The sequence below is a fragment of the Xiphophorus couchianus genome, chromosome 12 (assembly GCF_001444195.1).
Source record: "Xiphophorus couchianus chromosome 12, X_couchianus-1.0, whole genome shotgun sequence".
NCBI lineage: Eukaryota > Metazoa > Chordata > Actinopteri > Cyprinodontiformes > Poeciliidae > Xiphophorus > Xiphophorus couchianus.
Window position 1 is genome coordinate 19,276,962 of NC_040239.1, and position 8,174 is coordinate 19,285,135.

General features: G+C 39.2%; 1 long non-coding RNA gene across 1 annotated transcript in view; it reads left to right on the plus strand.

The window, feature by feature from the left end:
• The window catches only part of LOC114153955 (uncharacterized), a 43,917-nt gene extending 36,996 nt beyond the window's left edge, over positions 1–6,921 (plus strand). Inside the window, exon 2 of the long non-coding RNA XR_003597445.1 lies at positions 3,058–6,921. This is a non-coding gene — a long non-coding RNA (uncharacterized LOC114153955). The remainder of the gene's footprint in view (positions 1–3,057) is intronic.
• Positions 6,922–8,174: the final 1,253 nt, after the last annotated feature.

Genomic DNA, 8,174 nt, shown 5'->3' on the forward strand with positions numbered 1-8,174 from the left:
TGAACTTTGTTTTGACTTTTTTTTTATGTGTTGGGAATCTTGGCTTTTTACTGGTGTCTGGTCTAAATTCCATGTCAACAGCAACATTAGTAATACATTTATTGATAGACATTGATGTTTACAGTACATTGTTTTCCACTTTACATGTCACTCAAATGCATTTTGTCCGTCAGCAAAGAAAGTCAGTTTTTGGAAACCACCACAAATGCAGAAACAAAGAAAGGGGGGCACAATATAGTGGCAGACACAGCGTCACTTTTGATTCATGTTGCGCTGAGAAGTATTGAGATTGGAGAAAATCCTTGCAAGGGAGGAGGGAAAAAGCCTCTATCCTTGCTGATGCTATTTTAATTAAATAGTTGCTAGGTTACACATTGCAGAACGACAGAGGTAGGTGGTGTGGCACAGGCGTCTGGGCAAGGGGAACAGTGTGTGTGAGGCAGCACATGTCCCTGAACAATGAAAACACATCCCCCTTTCTTTTTCCACACCCCAATTTATAATAAGGATTTCAAATGCGAGACATATTGACATGAACTACAGTGAGAGCGATTTTACGCTCCCTAAAACTCTCTCCTTCGTCGTCTCCCCGTATCCGTCTGTCCTTTTCATTATTTTCTCACAGATCTGAAGACGGGTTGGTGGTGGGGGGAGGAAGCCCCTTTTCATCATGGTGACACTGCTTTTCACCTCCGCTGGTGACTGGTGCTCCCAGTGCACGCCGGGATCCCAGACATCGCAGAATGCCACGAGGCCCCGTGTGCCCTGGCAACTACTTTCGGCTTTTTACTGCCTCCTCCCAAAACATCCTCGTGAATGTACAGACACACCTCCTCTAGTTTCTACCCCGAGCCTCCATCCACAGCAGCTCTGACCACACAGCAGCTCAGACAGAGCTCTGATGGAGATGGACTGGAAGAGAGGGGAAGTCTTCCTTGATGTTGGAAATAAATCTGACAGACCCCACCGGATGAGGCAGAGTCTAATCTTTTTTCACCGACTGAAGGGTGTGTGCATGTAGAGGAGTTTGTCTTTTTTTTTTTTTCACCCAACATCACTTTCTTTATTTTCAACACCCCCTCTTCATCTGAGCCTTTCTTTTCTGTGGCAGTGCAGATAATGCCATAATTTACAGCCATGCATTGCAGAAGATGAATGATAGTTGCTTTTCTTGCTTGGGATGCATTCACCTTTACCAGATAATAGCCCTTTTGAGAGAATAATAAAAGCAAATGTCTTATTTTTATATTACGTTTTCATTCTAACGCTCGAGAAGTGAAATGTAATTTTCAATCTTTCATTTAAAAACAAAGTTGATGGTTATGAGTGCGCTACTTTTTTCTTTAGATATTCCTTTCATATTCTTCAGTGAAATATTATAAAAGTAAAAAGTTTTTTTTATGTTATTCAATCATTTAAAGTCTCTGGTGCATATAAGAGTATGCCTAAAAAGGGTAATTTTGCACACACACACACACACACGCAAATGTGTAATGCTTAGTAAAAGAATTAATACGTATGGAACTTTTTTTTATATTTCTCACATCACAACTACAAGTAGAAAGTATATAATTTAGATTTTTTTGTGTGACAGACCAACACAAAGCAGCGGATAATTATGGAGTGGAAATAAGATAATATATATCTTTAAAGCTTTCTGTGAAAAAAAAGAAAACTCTCTCTCTGAAGTCAGCTAAAACGACTGTCAGTATGAAGCCCTTAGAGGTTTGTTAGAGAACATTAGTGAACAAACAGCAGCATGAAGACAAACAGGTCAAGCTGTGGAGAAATTCAATCCATTGTATGAAAATGAGGGGCTGCACAGTGGCGCAGTTGGTAGCACTGTTGCCTTGCAGCAAGAAGGTCCTGGGTTCGATTCCCGGCCGGGGTCTTTCTGCATGGAGTTTGCATGTTCTCCCTGTGCATGCGTGGGTTCTCTCCGGGTACTCCGGCTTCCTCCCACAGTCCAAAAACATGACTGTCAGGTCAATTGGTTTCTCTAAATTCTCCCTAGGTGTGAGTGTGTGTGTGCATGGTTGTTTGTCCTGTATGTCTCTGTGTTGCCCTGCGACGGACTGGCGACCTGTCCAGGGTGTACCCCGCCTCTCGCCCGGAACGTAGCTGGAGATGGGCACCAGCAACCCTCCCGACCCCATTAGGGACAAGGGTGAACAGAAAATGGATGGATGGATGGATGGATGTATGAAAATTGAAAGAATATGGCACAAATGCACAGCTGCCCACCTAAACTGAAAGTGTTTCCAGGGGGGCATAAAGCACTGAAATTCAGTACTGGAATAAAGCAGAAAGATTTGCCCTCTGCAGTTTTCCAAAAGTCACATAACAAAATGAGAAAAAATGTAACAGGAGGAGCTCTAGTCAAATGTAATGCATGCAAAACGCTAAATGTGGTACAAAGCTCATACCTTAAAAACACCATGCTCACTGTGAAACATAGAGGCATCACCATTTTGTTTTTCAGTTTTTCAGCAAGGGCCAGGAAGCTGACCAGAGTTGATGGGAAAATGGGTGAAGCTAATATAGGTCAGTGTTGCCAGAGACTGCAAGAGACTCCAGACATTAGTGGATGGTCACCTTCAAACAGAACTCAAACCTTAAATATGCAGCTAAGGATACAATCGAATGGTTTTGATCAAATTCATGTCCATGAGTTAATATGGCTTGGGCTGAACCACATTTTAAAAGATGTTTTACAGACACTCTGTTCAGTCTAAATTAACTTTTGCCGCTTAACAAAAATTCCAGTTCATAAATCTGCAAAACTGGACAATATTACCTGGACGTCATATTTACTCGATATGTTTCCTTTCACACATTATTTGTGTTATTTTATTACTCAAAACCACCACAAAATATGTTTAGGTTTGTGAGTGTAACATCAAAAAAATGTGAAAAACCTTAAGGGTCATGAATGTTTTTGCAGCGATTTTAATTTAAACAAAAAGCATAAAAACTTTAAATATAAAGAACATTAATCTGTCCTTGATGTATCTGCCCCCGCAAAAAACAATTTACACTCTCATGTCTTTCCAACAGACAATGCTGCAGGAGGGAACGGACAATCAACATGTGTCTGCAGCACGACAGGCTTGTTTCTGAGTGTCCAGGGTCAGCCTCCCAAGGGACCACTCCAAAGGACTGCAGTGACCTGCCAACACCTCTCCCCTGACATGTTGCAGCCAGAGGTCAAAGACAATATCTGAGGCGGCGTCAGTTCAATGTGTAACCTTCTCACATATAATCAGGATTAGGGCAATTGACCCATTCATATTTTTGCTAATGTTCTGAAGACATTTTATTTTTCAAGGAAATGTGATGCATTGCTTTGAAGAAACCAGAACTATTTAAGTTATATTAATGAAGCAGTTTGTTTCTTGTGAGGCAAGACCAAAGATATGAACAGAGGAAAGCAAATGTTCTAAATTTGTTCCCTTACCAACATCAACAAGGTAAAATCTTGTATATAAACAAAACTGATACACTGATATATGAATCTAAATAATAATAAAAAAAATAAATCAGTAGGTGGACAAATAAATTTAGCTGGCCTATAGAACTAAGATTAATTTTATATATGTTCTACTTCACAGTTTCCAAAGACACCTAACTACGGGAATAAATCAGAAACATCAGCCGGCTTTAAAGCTATGTGAACCAGAGGTTTAACTACTATATGAATGCCATTTGCATTATTTTCCTAATAAAATATAACAGTGAAAATTAGCTCCACCAAGCTTGAAGCACGTAGAGGAGAAAAGTGGGGGCAAAAAAACAATTGCCATTTCCACATTTTTCTTAAAGCGTATGGGTAGAACAATATGATTTTTTAAAATAATACTTATTATTGATATTATATTGGCATTGGAGAAACCTAAAAAGGAACCCCCCCAAAAGGCAACACTATGTGCACACTGCAGCACCTTTGTTCTAGTTCAAGTCCCGCATTCACTAAAGTGCGATATATCCTCCTAATGAACGGTCATCCAGAGTGCTGCATAAACGACAACAACATCACACGGTGTTCCATATCAAAGATCCCATCTACTCTCATCCTTCCACTGGCTCAATCTGAGGCCTTTTCTCTGGACACATTATTACTGTCATCATTTTAACATGAAAGGGAGGAAACAAGTGCTGCACCACTACCAAGGAGACACCTTGATCCCAGAGCATTTGCATTCGCCACCTTGTTCCGCCTGATGTATGAACGAGTTAGCGCTGGGCTCTGTGATTGGCCGGCGCTGAAAAGCAGAAGCAGGCACTCTGCTAATGCTGCATATGTTGCTCCCCCTTCCCCCCTTCTTCCACACTGTGTCACACTCAGGCGGTGGCACTAGAGGGCAGTCCACCCTGTTGCTTTTTGTTGTGGAGGAGGCAGACACTGTTGGGGCTCACACTGAGGGAATGATCTTTTAAAATATTTTGTAATTTTTGTCAATTCCATGGAAAATTAGTTAGGAATTTTTGGAAATCAGTGGTTTGACAACTACTTCTGGACTGGACGGTTTATACTCAGTTGAGTACTGAAAAGGAAAACTCATCAGTTGGTTTTCGTCAATTGGAAAAGTTAGTTTATGCAATGTATATTCACATTGAATAAACTAACAGAGGTAGGCAAAGAGGATGCTTTCCAAAAGCTTTTAAAGAAAGCCTTTTATTTTAAAGAGGTAGGATAATGCTCTCACACACACAGCTGGACTGTTGCTCTCTGTCTGTGGTGCAGTCATTCAGGAGGCTGCTGCTAATTGAAGACACACAACAATGAAGCGCGGAAACCCCAAAGCAACAGCGTTAATCAGAGAAAAAATAATAATGTAAGAGCAGTAGTGATTACAGTGAGGACAGCCAGCCATTTCAGCAGACCTCAAATTTGATCTAAGTGGTGATTTTAATATAGTTTATAAGGACTTCTTGTGCACTTCTTTCCCTGTCTGCCAGAAGCTAGCTCAGTCCGAGACAAATCCAGAAAACTTTATTACTGGATGAGTGTAAATAGGTTCTGACATTAGTTGGGAAAGAAGCGTTTGCTTCAACACATTTGTTGATATTAAATCACCATCAAACACTCTATTATTTCAGATCATTGTAAAAATATTCTCCTGTTGACTTTGTGTCATAACTTTTGTTGCTCCCAACCATTCAAACACAAAACAAAGACAATTTAATTACTGTTTTATATACAACACTGAAACACTTTTTAAAAACATATAGCCACGACATTTATTTATAAGTTTGTTTATAAAGCACTTGTCATTTTATATCAACACTACTCTAATACTTTCTGCATGTTGCCTTCAGTTGGCATTTCTACTTTCATTAACATCTCCAGTGCCTCTATTTGTTTAAAAATACTTGAACTTCTATTAAAATTTTTTAAATACATTTATCAGTTGACTATAATTATTTTTGATTTCTTTTAGCAACCTGTGACAGTTCTGTCCTATTTCTCTGCTTGTTTTTTTTCCCAGAAATTTGTGAATGTGACAAATAAAAACCTTGAACCTTTTATGTTTTACCACTAAATGAAATGTCCACTGTGGATTTTTCACTTGTGTTTGTCATTCATTATTTAACATGAATCTGTTCTAAATGTGGTTTCTTTGTTACTTGGAGAAAATGTGAATGATTTGCAAATGGTTTGACCTTTTAATCAAAACTTCGTCATGATAAATATTTTTCTATGCCCATTAAAAAAGTGGCGTTGTGGAATTTTGATGCGACTTACAATTTACATTTGTTCTGAAAAGCAAGTTTAAAATAACTTAATTTAAAAAAACCTACTTCACATCTGTAAACACTTCAGTGTTGTGCACCACCTTTGGATCTGCTGTGATGGTTTAGAAAAGAATATGATTGGATGTTTTATATATAGGATATGTGCTATGATCTCATTCATCCTGTAATCGGCGTGCTATTATGAAAGAAAAAAAGCTTTTTCTAAAAATCTTTTCACTCACATTTAATTGAAGGTATCAATGAAGAGAAAAAAACACCTAAAACTAGGTTACAGGAGGTCAAGCAATGTAAAGTGGTCTCTTTTCGGCCATTCATGGGAGAAGGTCAGGTCAATCATGTAAGTATGGCAGCCGCTTCTCACAATCAACATCGGGATGGGTTAGCCCTTCTGTGCTAGACAGAAAGCCTGCTTTTGTAGCGTCAACCCCTTCAGAAGCTTCTCGGTTCTTCGGCTGTGTTGTGGCGACGGAGGGGTGGGGGTCTCTGCTCTACGAAGAGGGGCCCTCTGTGAAAAGGCCCCACTCAAGAGGAATAAAGGAGCCTCTCTAGTGGTTTGTTTTGGAGGCTGTCTTATTGATCTGTCTACCTATGAATGAATGCATTGGCCCAGTTTTCCCGCTCACAGCTACAATGGCACTCGGCCTGTATTAACTGCCCCGATGTTATTCCCAGAGAATGGCGCACATTGAGAGGAGTTTTGGGAACGTTTGTCGTTTCATCCCCGAATCCACAAACCTTTCCCCGGAGAATGGAGACGGTTAACAAGGAGAAGTAAATCAATGACTGCTGACTGCCAAAATCAATATTATAGATTGAACAAGAATGTGGAACAGTTCATACATACAAAGACGCTGAACCACAACAGCCACTTCATTTTCCTAACTGAACATTATTTTGTTTAGGACCTTGGAGTTCTGTACTAAAAACTGGACTTTTAAGTGCCATTATATTTATTATTCTCAACTAGGAGTAAAAATCTTTTCAGAATTTAGTTTTTTCCTTGCCCCCCCTACTTTCCTTGTTGCTTGTAAGTTGCTTGTGAGCAAGATGTGCCTTAAAATAAATTGTTGTTCGAAACAATAATCCAAAGAAAATGAATATTGGAGATTTTTCCTGTTTTTACCATCCTATGTTTATGGCATAATAAACTCAAGTTTCTGTTCATCCTTGTTTGTTAGTTCCAGGTCTTTTAAACTATTTAATTATTGCTCTTGACTCTAGTACGGATGTAAGCGAGTAGTCTTTCCATTGTAAATGTTTAATAACTTAGAAAGATCAAAACCAATTTGTCTTATTTGTAAAGCATGTTATCTTGTCTTTCCCGGTTTGATAAGTAGCAATGTGGCATGGACCTCTCTGTCTCTTTGCATTTTTATGCAATAGGAGAAAGGAAAGGCATTCCAAGGCACTTCGATACACTAACAGTGCTGGGGACATTAATTGGCACCTCTACCAAATAGTCTTAACATAATGTCTTTTTTTTTTTTTTGCAGTAGGAGAATCTTATGCACAGACAATCTTGTTACCAAGCACAATGAGGAGGAAAGCGAACTCTACAAAGATTAGAAAGTTTGAACAAAGAGTCACATTTTGGGTCTTAAATCTGCATAACTGTATATAAAAACTGTTAGGAATAATGTAAAAAAACCCTATCCCATCCTGTAAATGGGAAATTTTCTTCAACTGGAATTGTGTGCAGTCATACCAAAATTTGTACCAAGTCATTTAAAAAAGAAAAACCTACTTCAGTGAACCCCTAGTGTTTGTTTGGAGTTGAAATCCACAGAAAAAAAAGTCAGCAAATATTGAACAGAAGTCCACTGTAAAATACTGTAGATGGAATAGTATTAACAAATGAATGTGTTAGTTTTTTTTTTACCCCTCCAGGGGGTCTTTTTGTGGGCTCTAGTGTCCCTTATGTGATAGTGGGCTGACAGGAAACGGGGAAGGAGAGGGGGGAAGACATGCGACAAATGTCGTCGGGTCCGGGAGTCGAACCCGCGACGGCCGCGTTGAGGACTCAAGGCCTCCAAATACAGGTCGCGCTAACCGCTACGCCACCACGGCACGCCCCATGTGTTAGTTTTTTACCCATCCTTACCAAAGATGTTAATGACATGTCACTTGTGCATCTTCAAATATTTAATTAGTAAATTAAACAAATGTGAAGAATACTATACTCTTCTGTGAAGAGGCAGAAAAAAGACCTAATGCCAGTCCTTTGATGCCTATGCTGTTGCTCAGTTACTTTTGTAGTTTCTGGTCTTACAGACAAAATAATTAACAGTATATATTAAACATCCAGACATGTATTTCTGTGGCCATTTGCATTCCAGGATTAAAGTGGAAAACAACACATTTCGAACTTCCATGATGGTTAGTGTCCTTTTTTTAGTGTCCTCCTGAAAAAAACATCC